Below are 22,992 nucleotides of genomic sequence, written 5' to 3' on the forward strand. Positions count from 1 at the left end.
ATCCATTTGTGGAAACAAATTCAACGAGTAGGGTCTTATCGCAATTCGTAATAGCGAAGAACATAATTTGAATTCAAGATGTCAAAGTTTAAATAAATGTTGGATGCTGGAGATTCTTTTTTTTTTTTTACAAATTTAATTTTAGAGCTCATTTAATATTTGCTTTTACTACTACCTCTAAAGTTTCAAAATATTTTTTTGAATGAACAAAAGTTCGAATCATAAATGTAACCGTTTACATTTACGTCTTGTACATAACATTTTATTCCCGCCTTCTCGAACGAATAGTGTTTTTTCTGTGCCCCATTTTGTTGTGTCGTAGACGCAAGCTGTTCAGTGAAGATAGCGTATTTATGACGGTTAAATAAAATAAAAAAAATGAAAAATTAATTAGAATTCTGAAATTTTGAATTCAAATTATGTTTTACGCAATCACGAGTTGCGACAGGACCCTACCCATTGTTTACTACCCTACTCACTTGTTTCTAGACACTTCCTCTCCTCTTAAACGGAGACGTGTGTATTAGTTGTGTATGTGTAGACTTTTTTGTGTGATCAGATCTGTGTGTATGCACGTTGGCGTGTGTGTGTGTAAAGGCGCTGTGTGTATGTGTGTGAGTGGGTATGTGTATGAGCGTGCATGTGTGTAGGACGCCACCGACTAGGAGCGGCTACCGGCGGACGGAGTCGCACCTGCAGGTGACGTGTGGGGGCTGAAAAAGGCACGGACGCCAAAGACGGTCAAATGAGAACAATAAGCAATCGTGATTGCTCAAAAATCTGTTGTGCTTAAAGAAACTGGGTGTTCTGTATTTTGATTAGTGTTTCTGAAATATTATATTGGACATACAAAGTAATAAAACGTGAATTTTCCTTTGTACAGACGTGAGCAGCAGTGCAGAGCAATAAAAATCACGTACACTTTAAGGATACAAGGGAGAAGTTTCGGAACTACATGGGAAATCTGTTCCACGGATATCTTTTGATCCTAAATCGTTCTTTAAACCACAAAACATGTATATAAAACACATTTAAAGGAGGGCTGTGATCGATTAACCCCCAAATCCTTAATCTCCAGCCAAGTTGAAGTCCTTACTTCAACTTTGGTTCATCTCTGGCAGGTGTTACAATTTTTTTCTACCTCGTTTACTTCAGGTACTTTTTAGTTGGTCAGTCCTTCTTTATTCTTTTAAAATCTTACATACCATAGATTATAAAAGGTCATTTGAATTGAGTTCGATAGTTTTTTTCTTACTCTGAGAAATGATACAATATGTAACTTCGTTTTTTTTTTCCAATTTATTAACTTGACGACCCAGTTTGAGCAATAGGACTTTTAAAAGAGCGTAAAGTTATCCGGGCGCCAAGATCCAGACTCGTGATACTTTAGGTTAACAGGTATGCAAATATTTTCACTACTTTCTAAAACTCACATTAAATGAAAAGATTCTAATTTTTTGACCAATAATAAAAATACTATTTTTCCACTGTGTTAATGATCCATAAATTGTTAAAATAATGTCTCAAGTAGTTTGAATTGATTTAACCATTCAATGAGTAACGAGTTTTAGTCTTTTCGATTTGCATGCGTTCATTTTTCTCGACTCGGGGACAAGTTTTGTTTTAACAGTTCTGAGATTCTATTATTTTGAATTTGTGTTGTATAAACATGCGTATTTGGTTTCTAATGAAAAAAAGTGCGAAAGAAAAATATAATTCCAACATTTCCCTATTGTTAGTATTGAATCGAAAGCGTGTTTCTTCAAATGTCTCGAAAACTCATTTCTGGAGACGATTTTGTTTACCTGCCGACTGCAGTAGGCTGTTTCTGTTGCAATTATGAAAACAATAACATAATCATTGGAAGTTTTCTTAACTTAACTTGCTAAATTTTGTGAAGAGTATAAGGGGGTAGGGTACCTACTCCCACTTCACCCATCCGCTACAAAAAAAAAAAAAAAAAAAAAACCCACACCGCCACTTTAGGCGTAACTACTGATCATTTCTAGGGTAATTACATGTCATAACTCTCCATACAGATTCAACGGATGAGTACGCTCGACCATTTTTAATTTTTTTGAAACTCATATCCCAAAAAGATGCATATGAATGATGTTTAAAACCACTTTTCTTTTTTCTCTAACCGTAACCCTTGATTTTTTAGAGGTCATCAAAAGGGATTTTCGCAGTCAAAAATGGGACTTTTAGGCCTTTGAATTTTGGCCAAAATCTATTTGAATTACATTTATGGCAGTTAATTTTACGCTTTGAGGTTGAAGTGCATAAGATGATAGTCTTATCTGCTGAGTTATGTGGCTGTAACTTAATAATTAAAGTAATGGCAACAGGTTAAAGTTCAAGGTCATATGTAAAATTTTTATTCATATCAAAGGGGGATAACTCGCGTAGGGAACTGAAACAGAAAATGAAATACAGCAAAAACTGATCACTGGAACCATGCTAATAAGAATATGTAAATGTTGCTGTGTGTTTGCTTACCCTTTATTGGTTACAGCCCCTCAAAGATCAGAAAAATGGAAAAAATGACATTTTTAGACCCCTGTAAACCGAAAGGGGATGGAATTAAAAATAAAATTTCTTGGCCAATTGAATATTCCATTCAAGCACTATGCATGTTGTATATATTGTTTTGTGTATTTGGTTTGTAAAAAGGATACAGGTCTTTGAAATTGAGCAATTTTGCTAGTTAATTTACGCACTAAAACAGAAATAAAAAATGTGAAAACTTCATTGCACTTTCTTAAATGGACTATATAATATAACTGAAAAAACATATTTTAAGTATTAAAAAAAACTATTTTAATTTGATAACTTAGAAATATTTTGACATGAATGAATAGTTCATACTTGATTGACAGCTTAAGTAGTTAATTTTTAGACTATCTACACACAAAAATTTTCAAAACACAAACATATGCTCTGTACATTAACATATCTAAATTGCCTTAAACATATGCAAAAACAATATATATACAAAATTTAAATTTTAAAAAGTGCGTTTTTTATTTCTTGTTTAAGTGTAGTTTTGAAAAAATGAACTCACCTAGTAGTCCTATAGTTGTAATGGTGACTCAAGTATATGGCGTTTTGGAATGCTTTACAAAGGCACATTCAAAATTTTGGTACTTTGAATATGTACTAGGAGACAATGACATGGGTTATAAATTTAGTGATCAACACAAGCTATGTAATAACTTTTTAGACAATAATGGGCATATTCTATTGATAGTCTTTTTAGTAATACACTATTCTTCATACCTATTGCTAGGGGACAATAATTTTACAGTGATAATATTTAAATACGGTGGCATAAAAAGCAGTGATTAAATGTTGCATTTGGAATTTTATTTGCAGAGTCATATCTTTCTTGCAGCATTTTTTCAGCTAATCTAATATACTGAATACTCACAAGGATACATGCAATGTTTAGTAGCAAAAAAGCAGAAGGTATACCTTTCTGTAGAAATTAAAATGTGACTTCTAGTAGCTTGCAAGCTAGTCTTAGTAGTATCAATTCTTTTTACGGTTCTTCTGATTCTGTTATAATGTCCATTACTGTATGATATTGCATAGAAATGCCATTCAGTTCTCAGGTTGACATCTGTTTCGTGATTACACAAATTAACAAAGTTCTTTCTATTTTTGTTGTGCATTTGAGTAAAACATTTCAGTACGCCAGATGCTGTGTCACCACCAGAACTATAGTACTATTGTGTGAGTTCATTTTCTTAAAACTGCACTGAAGCAAGAAATGAAAAACGCACCTTTTTTTCCTTTCAACTATGTAGATAATGCTTTTGAACTTGTTTAGGCAAGTTACATAAGTTAATGTACAAAGCGCATGGTCGTATGTATTGAAAATTTGTGTGTAGATAGTCTATAAATTAACTACTTAAGCTGTCAATCATGTATAAACTACTCATTTATTTATAAATATTTCTAAGTTATCAAATTAAAATAATTATTTTTATACTTAAGATGTTTTTCCAGTATAATATATTACATAGAGCACACTATACGCAATTTAAGAAAGTGCAATCAAGTTTTCACTTTTTATTTATATTTTAGTGTGTAAATTAACTAGCAAAATTGCTCAATTTCAAAGACCTGTATCTTTTTTAAAAACTAAATACACAAAACAATATACATAACATGTATAGTACTTGAAAGGAATATTCAATTGGCCAAGAAATTTTATTTTTAATTCCATCCCCTTTTGGCTTACAGGGGTCTAAATATGTCATTTTTCTCAATTTTCTGATCTTTGAGGAGCTGTAATTTATAAAGGGTAAACAAACACACAATTACAGCAATATTTTCTCATTAGTGTGACCCCAGTGACTAATTTTTGCCATATTTCACTTTGTGTTTTTATCCCCTAAGCGAGTTATGACCCTTTGAAATGAGTAAAAATTTACATTTGACCTTGAACTTTGGCATGCTGCCATTATTTTAATTAAGTTGCAGCTACATAACTCAGTGCGTGAGACTATTATCTTATGTACTTTAACATCAAATCGTAAAATATTCTGCCATGATTGTTATTCAATTAGATTTGGGCCAAAATGCAAAGGTCTAAAATTCCCATTTTTGACTACGAAAATGACTTTGGATGACCTCTATAAAAAAATCAAGGGTTAAGGTTAGAGAAAAAATAAGTGGTTTTAAACATCATTCATATGCATCTTGGGATATGAATTTCAAAATAATTAAATGGTCGAGCGCACTCATTCGTTGAATATGTATGGAATGACCCCTCATTAATTTTGGGGTATTTGTAAAGGGTGTTTTTTTCAGAGGTAAAGAACTTTAGGTTCAAATAAAACACAGTTAAATGTTGTTAACTGCCATGAATGTTGCTTTATTCGAAAGATGATTCTTTGCCATTTTTATTTAAATATGATTTCTGGCATATGGCTGGCTCGGAGAAAGTCCGGTTGGAAAGTCCAATTTTCTCACTTTTTGCAGCAATAGAGGCCGTATGTCAGTGATAAGTTGGCGAATGTTCTCTTCCAAGCAGGGTTGCCAGACGTCCCGGATTTCAAGAGACAGTCCCGTATTTTGAAAAATTGCCCCGTGTCCCGGGGAACATCCATACGGGACGACTAAAGTCCCGTATTCTGGCGAATAACAGTATTTTACAAAACGAGACATTTTTTAAGGGGGAAAAATAACAAAACACGTGAAAAAAAATGGCTAAAAGAAAATAATTTGGTAGCAAATGCAAAAATTGTTATTGTTTTTATTTGGTTCGTACGTTTTTGTTTTGGCGGCAGACTTGAGGCTTACTCATTCAGATTTCCACATTGGCTGGTGTGGCGTTAAAAAATAAACTTTGCTCCGCGATTCCTTCCATTACTATTTTTGATAAAGTAGTCACATTTAACAAGAAAATTTTTCGATTGCACTGTTTCTCTTGTAGCATACGCAAGTAAAAAACTAGTTAGCACCTGTTCCTATCAACGTCGATCTGTACACTGAACATTGTTCTATTGCTTGTTTTATTCTCTGAGATATAGTTCCTACAAAATTGTGCTCCCCCATAAACATACTGAGTGGAATCTTCGGAAAGTTATAAAAACATTGTTGTTTATTACTCCTTAAAAGTACGCCATAACCAGTAATTTCACTCAATCTCAAAAATACCCCCCCCCCCTTTTCACTTCTAGAAGCCTGTCCCGTATTTACTGTTCTTAAATCTGGCAGCCCTGCTTCCAAGGCCGTCCATCGTCTGTTGCTTATCAGTGCAGACCAGAGATTCACATAGCCTCACAAAAAGTAGTCCAGCGGTGCTAAATCGCATGATCATGCAGGCCAATTCACGGGTCCATTACGCGAAATTATTCGTTCACCGAACGTTTCTTTCAATAAATCAATTGTGACACGCGCTGTGATGCATGTTGAAACGCCTTGTTGTCTATTCATAATGAAATGGCAAACCGAACTGAACACAAAACAAGTGACAGCTATCAAAATGGCACACATATCAGTGTTGCCAATTTAAAGTTCTATACCTCTAAAAAAACACCCTTTATATCCCCGTGATTGAAGTCTGGTGCACTCACCCTATACATTTGTAACATAATTCCTCTACAGGAAAGGAAACTTAAGTGCTCCTGTCATGTATTTAACCGTTTAACCGCCGAACTATTGACGGATGATCAAATTTGAGTAATGTTTTGAAATTATGTCTATTTATGTCTAGTAAATACAGAAATAAAATAAAATTTCCAGAAAAATTTTTTTTACTATGATTTTCAGTGTGTTCCATTTTTGGAACATTGGCGTTTTGCATGAAGTTTTTTTTTCAGAGAATTTTTTTAAACTAAGAGGTTTTGAATGCGGTTTTTATCTTAGCATACTTTATTGCGGAAAAAATAATATTTTAAATTGCATTTGTGTACATATCAGAATTCAGAAAATCCAATACTGAAATATCTAATGCCCATCATATGAAAGGAAGCGTTGCTGGTGAAGTCGTTTGTCGCAATGGAAACATTTCTTAGTCGTATTTTTTTTGCACACCGCGCAACGTCCTTGGGATGCAGATACAATATAATGTCCGTCAGACATTCTTGACCGTTTATGTAAATGACAAGGAGGCCCTGGAGGACTTTCCACTGGTACTTTTCTTTTTAGGAGGTGAGTTGTTATTTCTCTTCGGAACTCTAAATGCTTCATCTTGACTTCGTGTAAATCACAATGAAGTAACCAACTAGCTACAACTGAAATATTCAGCGCATTACTAAAAAGATTCCACCACCATTTTTTACTCCTCAAATGAGGTCTGTAGCTCCCTAAAAGTTTATCCAAGACGTCCACACCCCCCATTCCTTCAGTGTATCTCTTGAAAGACGTCCACACCCCCCATTCCTTCAGTGTATCTCTTGATAAGATGAGGTTGTGGCTCATCTATCTTGCATTTCTGCGCATTTGAGTAACATTTTACAGATGCAAGTGTCTCATGTGTATAACAATTAGATGCTACTGTAACCACTGCATTATCTTTCCAGCTGCACATGTACACTGATCCATCAGATCGATAGTCAAAATTTCTGCGATCTTCTTTAGAAAGGGCTTTTTTGGATTTCCGAGGACAATGGCCAGTTCGGTTTTCACGAATTGTTCCTGTTGCTCGTACACTTTTTTTTTGATAGCTGAGAAATTAAGTCATATGATGTAAAAAAGTTATCAAAGTATACTTCATGCTTAGACGTGTCAGTCAAAACTGATAATAGATCATTTACAACTCTGGATCCTAATTGCAGATCAGGGGATCCTTCTTTTTTGCCTGAATAAATCTCCATGGAATATGGGTATCCACTTGAAGAGCACAGCATCCAAATTTTGAAGACGAATCTTATTGGTTTTCATCTAATAAACATTTTACATGAATGCCGACCGTAGTAGGGAACCATAGATTCATCTATGCTTAATTTTTCATGAAATACACCAAATTGTTGAGGGTTTTTACACAATTCTTCGTAAATAAGGAAAACTTTTCTTGGTTTGTCATTTTGTTTTAATTCATGGTTGTCCATCAAATGAAAGTTGTTTTTTATTTTTCGAAAACGATTTTGAGGCATAACTGTTAGTACAATTGGCACAGATGTATCTTCTGCACTGCTCCAATACATATCTTCAGAAGGAACAGAATGGTACCCACTCAATAGCAACAAACCAAAAAATTGTAGGATTTCATTTCTGTCAACATCTATTCTTCCTCAGTGATATTGCCTAGTTCATCAGGGGGTAATTGGCATATATCTACATCTGACAAATCCGAATCTGACAATGTCTCTAAATAAGCCACAACTTGTTCTACAGTAAGAAATCTTGTAGACATTTTTTAACATTTATGAACAGTTGGTATACGTCAAACAGAATTTCGTTTCGCCCGAAAACAAAGCTAGCGAATTATTGAACTGCATTTAAAATATGAAGAATAAAACTCTCACTAATATTATTTTTTATTATTACGTGACAATGCAGCTGTCCGAGCAGGTGTGGATTCGGAGCCATATAGTCCGTCAAACAGAAGACTGTTATTTTTTTCTTTGCTAACGAAACGTCATATCCTTTCAAAATATAAACTTACTTGCTTTTGCCAACATCTACATCAGAGTACATTCAAAATGAGAAAAAAAAAGAAACATATATTACGAAAAATGAAATTTCCCCTTGGAAGTCGAACGATTTACTTCTTGGAAATTTGACTCCCTAAAAGCGCCAATGTTCCAAAATTGGAACATGCTATTTTGAAGGGGTACACCTTTCGGAAATATCATTGTACATTTCTACAAGCATTTTAAAATCATACATTGAAGTATTTTTCACAACTATAATAAATATCATCACATTTTCTGAAAAAACCAATTTTTGGTAAATTTTATAAGAAAAAGTTGCAAAAAGCTAAAAAAACACTCATCTTTGAAAAATCGCAATAAATAATTGAAAACATACAAACAATCAAGCAGGAAATCAAAAAATACTTTGAAATAAGACTAAACTGTGTTAAAAAAAACTTGTTTATTTTAACGTTATTTCTTGGGAAAATTTTCACTTAAATATGATGTTCCATTTTTGGAACATTGGCGGGTAAACGGTTAATGTTATTTTTCAACGAACGCACGAAAGCTCTAGCAAAGGGGGAATTCCGTGATCTAAACGCCATTCAGGAACAAATCTGATGTACCCCCCTCTTGGCGACTTTTTCCTGTTGGCGCCAAAAAAGCGTCGCCAAGAAAACTATGTATGACGTCATATGTCATACATCGTTCTTAGCGATGCTTTTTTAGCGCCAACAGGAAAAATTCAAATTATGTCATTAATTATTTAATGAAATTAATGCATTAATTTTTTTCCGTTGTTTCTCCGGGATACGAGACCTCGGGCTCGCCAGGACCTCGCTGCCGCTCGGTCCGTTATCCCTCCGACTTTTAATATACATCACAGTCGGATATAAGTCACAGATCTCCTCCGTTCAGTATACAATAAAGTCACAGATTTTATGTGAAATTAACACCATTTTTGTGCTACAAAAATGCCAACCAGACCAAAATACAAACTACCAGAAACACACTAAAAACACAATAATTCAAAATATGTTCACTTACCTTTTTTACTTTTCTTTTACTTCCTCACGTGAGGCAGTGCACATATGTTCCGCTCTTAGGGAAATTATCCCATTTTTTATTATCATTACTTTACAAAAATATTTAAATTATGTTTGTTTTGACAAAAAAAATTCCAAAAAAAACAACCTTATTTTACTTGTATTTTGTACTCCACCCAATTAATTTCGCGAATTATTTCCAAAAACTTTACAAACATATCCTCATTTTTGTATTCACAATTTTTTTGTATAAATAATAAGCTAAATAAAATTTAAAATCCCCTAATCTATTATATGTTGGTAGAGTACTTTTAACGTGTCTCCATGTGGATTCAATTGTGTTAGTGTGACATTTAGTTTCTGGATCTACAAAATTAAGTTTATGGTTGACTGTTAAATGCTCATACCCCTCCTCCCCCAATGTATCATATGCCCTCCAACAATCGGAGTGCACCGTCGTGCCTGGTAGTATCCACTGCTTAATTGCCAAAAATAGAGTTTCCTTACCCCTATCCCCAACAGCAACCAAAAAAGTTTTCCCCGAACCCCGTTCAACCCCCCCCAAAAACCCATTGTCCCTCAACTGCATGTCCCCGATTATATTTTCTTTTCCCAAATTTAGATTCATCAACTTCAATAACTTTCTCAACCCCCCTATTTGTTCGGATTTTAATTCAATGTAATTTAATATTTCTTCATTGATATAATTTCGCCAATCGGCTAAAGTTTGTGATGAAAAAAAATATTGACTTTCAATATCAGCAGTTTTGGTCCCAATTAAAATCTCATATGTTATCAAAAAAATCTCCTCTATTTTCAACTTGCTAGAACTAAACCTTGACCCACTCCTGATCGTTGCTTCTTTTCCACAAACAACACCCCCAATAACCTTTCTACAAAAAAAAATTAACCCATCTGAACATTTTTTAGTTTTTTTAATTTTCATAACAGAATTACATCTAGAACATAACATTTCATTCTTAAGTAAACCAATTTCCCTTAAAAATTCTAAAAAAACCTCTTTATTTTCAATTAGTTTAAATATAAAAAATCTATTCAGGACTCCGGTACGTCCAAACGTTGGACGACCTGACGAAAAAGAAAAAGAAGATTCATTCAAAAATTTCAATTGATACTTTTGGACAACATCACAAACCGAACTCATAATTAAAATAGAAAATTCAACTAAATTAACATTAAAAAACAACAAGAAAAAGAATACTCTAAAAGCGGAACATATGAGCACCTACCTCCTACCACACAGACACGTGCAAAAAGACAGACTTCGAGAAACTACTTTCCAGCGTTCAAGTTGCAAAACCAGGGTTGCCAAGTTATCGCCTTATTGGCGATTTTCGTATCGAGCGAAAAATTAAAATCTCGCCAAGAGGGGGGGCATATCAGAGGAGAGCCCGACATTCACATTCCCTGGTTTTAGTACAGCACATATTGCCAATTCTAATGTAGTATTTATGCCCTGTTGCGTACCTCCCCTCCCAACACAAAAGATAAATTTTGGCTGCTTTAGTGAACGTACCGTTCTTAAATTTGTCTTTACATCGTATTATAAAAACTGTTGAACCCCAAAATTCTTGAGTCTTTGTGGTTTAAATGAAACGAGTGTTAACGTCTTCCTCAATGCAAACTAATCAATAATATGGCCACATTTAAAAGGACTACAAAAGGTCCTCCAAGTTCTCCATCTTGATCTTGGGCGTTTGGTTGTACAAAGGAAGGTAAAGTCATTATTACAGAGGCTAGTTAAAACCTTAAAATATGGACGCATTTCAGATGTCGTCTATCAGGTAAAGGAGCCCTGCTGTCGGACGCTGGAAAATGCCAAGTTGTAAAAAATATTTCTGTAAATTACTCTGAGATTTTAAACTGGAAGTTAAGAAAAGCTTATTTTGTTGAAAACATGGCACATTGAACTCTCCTTAATAATTTACACCGAAATCTGAAAAAGTACAATTTTGGCCAAAAGCAGAAATTAGAAATTCTTGAGTGTAGTATGAATGACTTTCCAACGAGTAATATCCCCCCCCCCCCGCCCCCTCGCCGCCGACAACAAACATTTTTTTCAGAAACACTGCAAATAGAAAAATAAGCACATTGCAGGGTTAAGAAGCTTAATTCTTTAACAGTCGGCAAGTATAATTTTGGCGAAGATAATTATCGTGATCGTCGATAATTGTCGTATCGTGATCGTTCCTTTGTACTGAAAATTTAGAAATTTTCTGATTGAAGTACTGCAAACTTTGAGTTATTTCTCACATTAAGGTACTGATTCACGAGGCTTGATAGCAAAAATGATTTCTAAGGAAATTAAGAAAAAGGTGGTTTAATCGTATTTGGAGTAGTACTGTCGTGGGCTGGTAGGCGGCCGTATCTGCAGAAGTGAGTTTTCGAGATATTTGAAGAAACTAGTTTTGGATTAAATACTAACAATAGTCGGATGTTGGAATTATAGGTATGTTTCTCACTTTCTTTTCGGCGGAAACCAAATAAGCAAGCTTGTACAGTAAAGTTAACGTATAATCGATGACAAAAATGAAATTTTTGCAGTTGCTTCGCTTAACACTCCCACGGCAAAGCAGTGTTCGTCGTTTGATTCAAAAACTGCTTTGTTAACAGTTGGACGTAAAGTATCGAAACAAGATTGAAAAATGTATCTTGAGTTTCATCTAAAATAAGAAATTTCTCCTTAATCTCTACATAGTATAAAATGAAGTGTCCAAAAAGCGTCTGTTTGTTTGAACTCGCAAAACTCGAGAACTACCCGGCCAATTTCGCTGAAATTTTCCAAATTTGTTCCTTTAAGTCCTGAGAAGGTTTGCAGACCAGTTCGAAAACAATTCGATGAATAGTTCTTTTTTTATTCCAATTTAGGCCCAATTTTCATATAAATTCCCGAATATGGGGGTGAGAAATTAGTCGCAATTAGTAATATTATAATATCGTTGGAAAGGGAAGAATTTTCCGCGTTCTACGCAATTTGTTTCAACGCTCTAACTTAATTGCGGCGGGAGTTATTCACGTTTTTAGCTCGAATTTGTTTTGGCTTAGCCGAAATTTAGGCACTACTTTCTTCATTAAATTTATCAATAAAAAGAGAAGGAATTGTCCCACAGTTTTCTTTTTGACAGCATTGGAAAGAGCTGTTTTTTTTATCCAGATCTAACTCGACCTATGGTCGGAAGTTTAATTCTCTATCTCCATTAGAAAAAAAAGTTACAAGCGAAATAAATGAAGTTCAAAAATCTGTTCTCTATTCAAGTTTTTAACCAATTTAATTTTGCGTTTCCACGGTAACGCTTTTTGAATTCATTGCTTATTTCCATCTTTCTCATTTTCAAGTCTGAAACTTATTTTATTTTGTGTTTCCATGGTTACGCCTTTTAAATCCATCTTTCTCATTTTATTTTAATTTCTTAAAAGTATTTTAGTATCTGTCGTCATTGCTCGGAGGGGAAATTTTGCATGATGGTTTGTTTTTCTTTCATTTAATCCTGGTTATTGACGATACGTCACTTGACACAACGGTTTTTTCAAGGTAGACCGAGCAAAGCCGGGAAATGCAGCAAGTTAGATATATACATCGAGGTACTAAAGGAAGGAACGCATCTCCCATTTTATTAACCGACTTCAAAAAGGAGGCGGTTATCAGTTCATACCGTATGTATGTTTTTTTTTTTTGTTTGTCCACTCATAGCGTCTCACCTAGTGAACCGATTTTGATTCTTTTTTTAATGGATAGGGGATGGCTCAACTTAGGTCCCATTACTTTGTTTGAACATATTTGTTCTTTAGAAAAAAAGTTATGGGCAAAAAACAGTAAATTTTATGCAATTTCCCTATTAAATGATTAAAATGATATTGTAGCAAAGTTCGCACTTGTCATCCGTGGATAACGGTGGCTCAGTGGTAGAATTCTCGTCTCCCACACGAGCAACCCGGGTTCAAATCCCGACTAGGACAAAGTGAATTTTACTAAAATTTCGTTTCTACTGTTTCCCGTATTTTCTCGAATGTTCTATTAATTTCTGTATCTTTTCAAGTATGGAAAGTTCCAGCACTTTTTCAAGTTGTATATAAGGAGATGTAACGTTCATTCGTGGTTCTGAATAAAGATCTCGAGTTGAGACTAACGAGTATTCGCTTCATTTGGCTTTCACATTGTCTTCGCTATCTTCATCTACGCGACAATATGAAACTCATTGTTATAAAAGTTTGGTGCCATATAACTGTAACATTAATAGTAATTGTAATGATAATTTTGAATAAAGGCTTTTCTAAAGCAATACAGTGATATAGAGCCGCACTTCTTACTAGGTAACTTCTTACTTTTACTGAAATATCTACATTTGCACTAAAAAGAATGAAATAAAAAAATTTTGAAAAAAAAATAGAACCGACTTCAAAATTGCTCTAAAAAGTGAAAAATAATTTTATTCTTTAAACACCATCGATAATACTTTTAAACATAATTTTTGAAGTTGGCGCAAAAACAAAAAGTAAAATCCATTGTAACCATGCTTCGTTCATATTTTTATCAAAAAATCATCCAAACTTAGGAACGAAACATTTATATCGTTACTCAAATATGGTGTCATCAATGCGTAATGCATGTGGTAGTGAAAAAACTAGACGTGGTTAAATTTATACTTGTAGTTGAGTTATGGCTGTAAATGGTTTTATCGATCGTTTTTGCGCCAACTTCAAAAATTATGTTTAAAAGTATTATCGATGGTGTTTAAAGAATAAAATTATTTTTCACTTTTTAGAGCAATTTTGAAGTCGGTTCTATTTTTTTTTCAAAATTTTTTTATCTAAATTGCATTTCATTGGAAGATCACTTCCGTAGATTCCTTTGGTTAGAAAGTATGTAGCAGCTTCAGTTTTTTAAACTGGGGGGGGGGGATTAGGGGATGCAACACACTCGATTCTTTAGTTAGTTGAGATCTACATAAAAGAATTTGTTTCAGACACAAACAGTGCAAATTCCGTTCATTGGTAAGTTTTAACTCAGTTTGTAAAAATAGTGTTTGTGCATTGGGTTCTTCAGAGTTTCTAAGAGGTAATTTTTCCATTGCATTCCTTCTTTCTATAAAAGCCACAGGAAATTGCGAATAATTTTAAATTTAGGGCCTTTTGTTCTCTTCAGAAATGAATCGTTTATTTTCGAAAATTCTATTCATACAATAAAGTTTGTTATTTAAGATTCTTTTCTCGTTTGATCAGAATATGATACTCAAATCGCACGAACTTTTGGTAGATTTGACAAAAAGCTTGCTTGGAGCGTTTTCACGATGCCATATGACCAAAAATTTGGTGACGTATCAGCATTTGTGAAAGTGATTCTTTCAAAAGAAAATACCGACTGCTTTTGCGTCTGGTTTAAAAAACATCGTGTAGGACTGAACAATCTCGAATAATTCACTCAGGTGAGTTTATATTTTATGTGTTTCAAATAAAAGCAAGGTGTAGTCGATTATTCGACTCGGAGAAAAATTTGGGAGGAGGGTTTGTTTTTAGCAAGCACCAAGCTAGCGAGATTGTCTGCATGAAGGTACTTGTGCAAAACAGACAGGGGGGGGATGATCGATATTTGGAAAGTTTCAATGTGCTTGCTGTAAGAGAAAATTTCTCTGAGCGGAAGCTGGGATACTTAGTGCGTACGTTTTTTGAGCAATCACGATTGCTTATTGCTTTCATTTGACTGTTTTGATGTGCTATCATTTTATTTTCCCGCCAGCACCCTCTGCAGCATCACCGCTCCTCACGATGCTTCTCCTCTAGCGAAAGTCGTCTCGAGGTTGCGTCCATATCCTACACACACATGCATACGCACACATATATATATATACACACACATGCATACGCACACATATATATATATATATACACACACACACATGCATACAGACACACACACATGCATACAGACACACACATGCATACAGATACCCTCCCAACCCCACAAACACACACACATGCCTACATACACACACACTTGTGATTGCGAAAAACATAATTTGAATTCAAGATGTCAATAATTTTTTTTTTAGCTCTTTTGATTTGAGGTAAAGTTGTGTTTTAACTTTTGATGAGACTTAAGTTGATGTAGTACTTGCTGCTAGACTCTTACTTTGTGGTTGGTTACGTAGGTTTTTAAGTCCTTTTCAAAATTTTGTTTCTTTTTTCTTTTTTGAGCTACGTTTCTGATTTCGCGTCATGAGGTATAAAGACTGTTTATATAGCTTTGCTGTGGATGACTTAAGTTCGCGCATTTTTGACGAAGGTCAAACACATGTAGCTTTAAGCCAATTTAGGTCCCTAGAGGGACTAATTATCAGTAGTTTAGACCACCGCAAGTTACTTAATAAACTTCACGATACAAACTCTCCCAATGAAATGACAAGGTCGCGAAATGTACCGTCTTATAATCATAACTAGTCAATGAAAAATAACTAAAGCGTAAAATAAAAAATTTAAATAAAAACAAAAAACCTGACTGCGTAAAAACCAAAAAAAGTAAAGAATAATGTATAAGCCCAGTAGTTTAGAATGTTATAAAGTACTACTGAATAACGACACCGTTGAAATAGTTTTATAATCGTACACAGATAAGACAGATCATTAATTCAAAAGCAGAATAGAAGGATCAACAGTCCCATTCAAATTTTACGGGGTTTCTTGATTTAGAAAGGAATGTGCCCCGACTGTTGATCCTTCGATTCTGCTTTTGAATTTATGATTTGTCTTACCTGTGTATACGATTATAAAACTATTTCAACGGTGTCGTCATTCAGTGGTACTTAATAACATAATAAACTACTGGTCTTGTACACTATTCTTTTTAGTTTTTTTGGTTTTTACGCAGTCGGGTTTTTTGAGCAATCACGATTGCTTATTGTTCTCATTTGATCGTTTTTGGTGTCCTTGCCTTTTTCAACTTGAACCAGAAGCCTTTGCAGCACCACCGCCCACTGTCCTCTGCTGGCGACGCGGCTGCTCCGGTTTTGAGCTATCCGATCTCCCGGTCGGAGGCGTCCATGTCCTACACACACGCACGTACACACATACACACACACGACTTCACACACATACACTCACACACGCCTACGTGCATACACACAGGTCTACGCACACACACAACTATGCACACGTAACCGCCCAGGAGGAGAGGCAGGCTTGGGGCGGGGGCAGGAGCCGTTTCTAGAAACAATAACTCCAATGAGTACTATCCTGTCTCAGTTCGTGATTGCGAAAAACATAATTTGGATTCAAAATTTCAGAATTCAAATTAATTTTTTTTTATTTTCTTTTTTCAGTGTTGGAAAAAGTTTAAGCTATCAAACTAAATAGTCTCCAACATTTTACGCTTTAATGACCTTCATTTCTTGATTAATGCATTTCACTGCCTAAAGGTATATCCTGAAATTGTTCTTCGTTATCCTGTGAAATCTAAGACAGGATCTAAACGAACAGCTCTGCTAGAGTAGAATGGAGATGACAGCGTCAAATTGCAGATTGCGGTAAACACGTGTTTTAGAGTTCCAAGAAACCCCTTTTCAATGAAAAATAAGTGAGGTTATGGAAGGAAAGACTTTCTTTCTTTGGAATCTGGGTCAGATCCCATTGGACGGTAAGATGAACGGCCTAAGAGTTTGAATGAAATATTCACTGTAATTTGGTAGTAACTGTGGTGCGATATAACGCAGCTAGTCCTGAATCGTAGCTTAAGTAGCGACGCGTCTGCCATCTTGGAGCCAAACAATGCTTTCTTCTATGTCTGCTATGGTGAAGTAGCGTGTTTCGCTTCTTAATTGTGGTTTCATATTAACTCCGTACTAATTCACAATCAAGAAACACCACATTCAAGAAGAAAAACACGATACTTCACCGTAGCAGACATAGAAAAAAAAAAGCATTGTTTGGTCCCAAGATGGCGGACGTGTTGCTACTTAAGCTACGATCTAGGGCTTTACACGTAGTAGGTCCCCACGAAGTAGTATTTACGTAGGTCGTCGAGTTTGGTAGGCTAATGGTCTGTTAGCATTGCTAACCGCCCATATTGGGATGATGTATATATATTTACCCCAGAGGCGGCTGGCTCACTAAAACCTCCGTTTATGTGATTTTTTTTTCCAATAATAAACGAGTGTTGCTTTCATTTGTTGTCGCTTTTTATAATAATGTTGTCCTACGTACGTAAAATTTCGTTTCATTCTGACAACGCCTTCTTGATGCGAGGATTTATTTCTTTTTTTCTTTTTATTTTTTGCTACAAATTGCAGTTTTAAATACGATTCAAGATAAGTTCACTAAATCCTTTTACTGTCAACAACAAAAGTGAACCAAAAATTTTATTTTTGTCCTCATGATTTTGCATTTGGTCTCTCAAATTAAGAGAACAAGTTGTCCTTTCCAGATAAGAAAAGTTGAAGTCGTAAGTTTTGTTATGGATTTTTAATTACTATTAGTTTTGATGAGAATTTTGGTTTTTCTAGGTAATCAGTTCTGCAAGGTTCAGTGAAAACATTCGGAAGTCCAACCGATTGCCGTATTCAGAAGTAAGTCATACACAATGTGTTTCCGTGAAGGATTTACACTTCTCTCTCTGCTCAAGGTAAATCAGTGTTTTCTATTATTTAAATAGTATCTGGTGGAAATTGTTGTTGGTTCACCTGAAACAACTGATTTTGTTAAAGGAAGTTTTTAAAAACCTAATGAGTTTTGAGTTACTTTAAGTTTAGCTTTACTTTTTAATAAACAAAGAGTCTTCCGAAACTTTTAGTATCCAATCTTTTAGTTTTATGCAAATGCGAAAACTAAAGTTAGGATTTTTTCAACAGTGGCGCAGCCAGAACTTTTATTTGAATTTTCATAGCCCTATATTGCTCAAGGTTAAAAAACAAATTTGAGACACGAGTTTTGTAGCTAGATCGCTAATAAAAGTTATTTGATATTTAGAGAGACATTTTCAGTTCAGTTATATTTAAAATCATTTGTAAGGGAAGTTTTCCTGAATGCTCAATTATAATTATTTCAATTGTAACTTTTCAATGGTTGTCTTAATTATAGGAGCCCCTACGGAGCCAAATGGCACCATTCAAAGTGCCGCTGGTGCTAAACATGTTCACCCTAAATATTGCCTTATGCAACCCGCATTTTTAACAATGTATATACAGTTGAAACTTTAGAGTCGTGATGAAAAACAGGAAGTAATTTTCTAGAAATTTCAAACGTCCCGTAGATTTACCAATATTGCTTCGTGATGCAAAGTAGGTAGGAGTTGAAAGCATTGAGAAGTGACAAAAGGTATAAATAGTAGAATCCCCTATACTTGAAACCATGGTACCAAGTCATGTACTGGCATTTAAAATGAAGAATTGGAAATAAACCAGTTTCTTTCGCTAGTTTCACGCAAAACTTGTTTCCCGTTCATCGTGGTTGAACCACGTGACTTTTGGAATCTTTGCCTCAGTTTTTCCTAACCAAAGTATTGGACTTGCTTCCTTCAGTTACTAATTCCTGCTCTAAGGTTAAACCCCACATCTGGTTGCGCCTTTAGAACAGGAATTCGTTCCTGGAAGGAGCAAGCCTAATTTTTGGTTTAGGAAAGGCTGAGGCAAGGACCCCAAGTCACGTGATTAAACTACGACACCTTTTGCGTAAAACTAATGAAAGAAACCTGATTTCATCCAATTCTTCTCAATGATGAATCCCTGCCAATACGGCATCACAGAAGAATTACAAATTGACAATGCTAAATTTTTCCTTCTTGGTTATTTTTCACTACGTGATATAAGAATTTCTCTTTTGGAATGCTTTCGGGGAAACCAAAAGTTTCGGAATTATACTTTGATTACAGCCAAGGGTATATGCAAGTATTTCATGCGAGTATTTAATTTATCTGGAGGAAGAGGCAGTACATCTTAAATTTTACACAGCCATGGAAATAAATGTATTATTCAACTGTCAGTTTAGACAGGGCTTTTTGGATTTTTTTTCCCCATTTGTGTTATCATTTAAATTTGCCACTAGTTTCATCTTTAACTTGGATAATTCACTTGAAATACCTTATTTTTAAATAGAATTTTTTTGGTTTGTTCAAAATAACTGCTCCCTATTATGCAAACCACATGGAAATGCTTAGTATGTTACTTTAAACTCGCAATTTCTTAATTATTTAATATCCTGATTTATTATTATTAATGTATGAAACCCTTATTAAATTCTAAAATTAAAATTGTTAAAAGAACTAAATTTCATTATTTTTTATACTTTTTAAAAGTAATTTTTTTTTATAAAGATTGAGTTAGAGTAATAAGGTTGGTTACAATTACAATAATTTTCGTTCTAAACCAGTGATCGAAATAAATCCTTAAGAATATTACTTTTAAAATGAATTTTTTAAATTTAAATCATTATTTTTAATTTAAACCTGATGCATTTAATTAAATAACAAAATCTTATTTAAAACACATAATCATTAAACTTAAAACTAATAAAATAATTGCTAATGCTAGGGGATAGTAAAGTCTTATGGTGCATTTAATATTATTTATGCTTATCTTTGTTATTATTCCAATAATTATGATTATTCTGAAATAGTTCTTAATTATGTCTTACGTTTTTATATTAACCAATAACGGCAGAAATTTGTGAAATGTTATAGTCAAACCTTATTCAATAATAATGTTGTTTGAAACTTAGTCTTATAAATTGATATCAAATGAGTAACAAACAATTTGTGTGTAGTCATTAAATAAATGCAGCCTAAAGAGAAGGAAAAAAACTACCGTTCTATTGCAAAAAAAAAAAATATTTCTAACATTATGTTGTGTTAGTAATTTTCTAATAGGTTAAAAATTTTCTTTGCCATATCAAACTTTTATTTAATGAATACGTAAAATGTTTAACATATTAGAAATAAAAATGACGCATTAAAAATCATTAATTTAACACTTATTTATTTTAATTACAAAAGCAACAAAAAAACTAAAGTTTTGTAGCTTTCCAAATGTCTTTTTCTTAACTTGGAACAAACAAAACTGAATGATGAAAATATTTCTTTAATTGAATCATATAGAACAGTTGCATTCATCAAATGGTGAATAACTTGATCTTTTTTTTTTTTGCACATTCTTACATAAAATCAAAACAGGACCATCACTCAATTGCTGTTAACTTACGAGTCTGAATAGAGAACTTGACAGATATAGTTAATTAAAAAAAAAATGGGAAATGTCTTTTTTTTTCCGAAGGGGTTAATTTCCACTCAAAAGTACAGAATAATACTTAATATGTGCAGAATAATGCTTCTTCATAGTTCAACACAATGCATATTCGTAGCACCAAATAACGCTTATTCATAAATTTGCAATATTTACGTTTCAGTACTTTTGACTTTTAATACTTTATGTTCACAATGTTGTAAAAAACACTGTCTTAAAGCTTGTACTATTCATGTTAGTTCAATTTTTCTATACTTTAAAGCATTATCTACTACTTTTCTCGCAAAATATGAAAATGTATACACCGGTATGATATCAAATGAAAATGTTCAGGGTGAAGTTTTAATAAGTTTTGTCTCAAAAGCAGACTTTTTAACCTATAGCCATATAAATCCTAGATTTGTTTAGCTGTTTAGTATTTTTATTAGGGTCTTGAATTTCTGAGGCTGGAAAAATCTGAAAACTGTTTTATAGCAGATTTGTCTTTTCATCGCTTTGGAGCTATGCATAAAAACAATTAACTTTAAATAGAAATGTTTTTTTTATGAATTACAGATATTAAAATTTAATTAGTTTGCTTCACTAAATGGAAAATTACTAAGCAAAATGTGTAAAACTTAATAGGAGTTCGTATTTAAAAAAAATGCAAGTTAGTAAACGTTTATTCCATAATTACATGTGCCACACTCAATTAGGTACATGACCTGTACCTTTCACATTGAGTTGGAGTTATTCATTGATACATTACATTCAGTTCGTCATACATATTTTAAAACTTTGCTCTTAAAAAACAATTTTCGTTTTTCTGATTTGGTTGATTTTAGAGATTATTGCAGTGAGTTAATTTGAAGAATTAAAAGTATGAAACTAGTAGAAATTAAAAATAAAGAGAATTAGTCAATTGATTATTTTTATAAATATAGTAGTTTTTATTTTAAAATGTTTGATTTAAATTTGGTATTTTTTGTTTTAGATGAAAAACATTATATATATAAATGAAATATATACTGCCTCATATTGACATGTACCAGAATCAATTATTTGCAAGACAGATTTTCAATTACAATCATTAACATTGCTCTTTGATACTTCATACTCAGTCATATAAGTACACGGAAAACATTGTTGCATTATGAGGTTAAGTTAACCACATATTTATTTACATAACCACGATGCATATTTGCATACATGACATTTTATCGCATGAATATCTTGCATGTGTCTTTGACTCCTACTGTCTGGCTGCGAGAATGGTTGGGAGGTATGCTTCAGCAGCGAAACAGTTGGAAAGGGAGCTCTACTAGCGGGGAAAAGTGATTCTCGTGCCCTCGAAAGCTGTTTTGCAGCAACGGGGCTCAGAGTTACTCTTCGGGAAAGGGACTCGTGTGCTTGCGAGAGAGATACTGCGGGTTACAAGATGGGGTTCCAGGGGACAGAGGTGGAACCCGCGAACCGCCATTCGAGGGGCGTCGGTCGGGTTGGAGAATGGCAAGAGAAAATGAGTAGCAGGAGTGTTGTCCTACGGGGGAGTGTCTCGAGAGGATACCTTTTACATAATGATATCTTTTCATCTTATCTGAAGGAAACTTGAAATTGATCATTCATAAACTGTATGATGTTGAAAAACGGAGGATTGAGAATCCTCAACAGCGGCCTTATTTACGGACTGACAGGAACCTCCGTCGGACGCGTGAACCACCGAATGAAGCCTTCTCATTGGTTGCAAGTCTTTAATCGGTAGGTTGGGTGTCTGGCAGTGATTCGATTCGGCTGGTGAATAATAGTAGGGGAGTTCAAAGTTTTTGGGGGTTTACTCGAGCGCGTCAGATAAAAGTAAAGGAGATGCCTTACATTCTCTCAAATATGTACACCAAATGTTAGCCCTTTTTGTTAGTGGATACCTCTAGTGCAGCACGACAGATTAATTTTTAAAAAAAATGATCATCAGATTTATTGAAGCATATGAGATTAAAATAAGGTGAAATAATGTCTAGCTAAAAAGTGAAAATCTGACAATTTGAGCGTAAGGTCAGAAAGGATACGAGACGTTTAAAAATTTGCAAAAAGGAAAAAAACGTTGTCTAGACATTCCCGAGCACGTGGATTTTTTTTACGAAAAAAAATTAGAAGAATTATGAAAAGAAGATAATCTGCTAATTTCTGCAAGCCAAAGTTATAAAAATAGTCTCAAGTTTTTGAGCGTCTTCTACAGAATCGTCATATTTTAGGCTACAATGACTCGAACACCAAGCTGAACCTTCTGTATACAAAATCTGACACGTTCGAGTGTTTCAATAAGACGATTTTTTTTTAATTTTCAAAAATTCTCTACGAGCTTGTGTCACATCCACAGCGTCAGTCTTTTCAATAGTGGCATAGTTAAGTTTCAAGTAAAATCCCCTCCGAAAATCTGACGCACGCGAAGAAAGTTTTTTTCTATTTTATACCCCAAAAGAGCGCCCCCTCCCCTCAATTCTAAAGATTAACTTACCTTCGGTTCACAGACAAGAGCATCAGAACTAGTAATATCTAAGATCCGACACGCTCGAGTATGTCCTGCTTTTTTTTTTACATTTATGAGTAACAGTAGACACTTACCTCACCACTAAAGGG

The sequence above is a fragment of the Uloborus diversus genome, unplaced genomic scaffold (genome assembly GCF_026930045.1).
Source record: "Uloborus diversus isolate 005 unplaced genomic scaffold, Udiv.v.3.1 scaffold_13, whole genome shotgun sequence".
In the NCBI taxonomy this organism is placed as follows: domain Eukaryota; kingdom Metazoa; phylum Arthropoda; class Arachnida; order Araneae; family Uloboridae; genus Uloborus; species Uloborus diversus.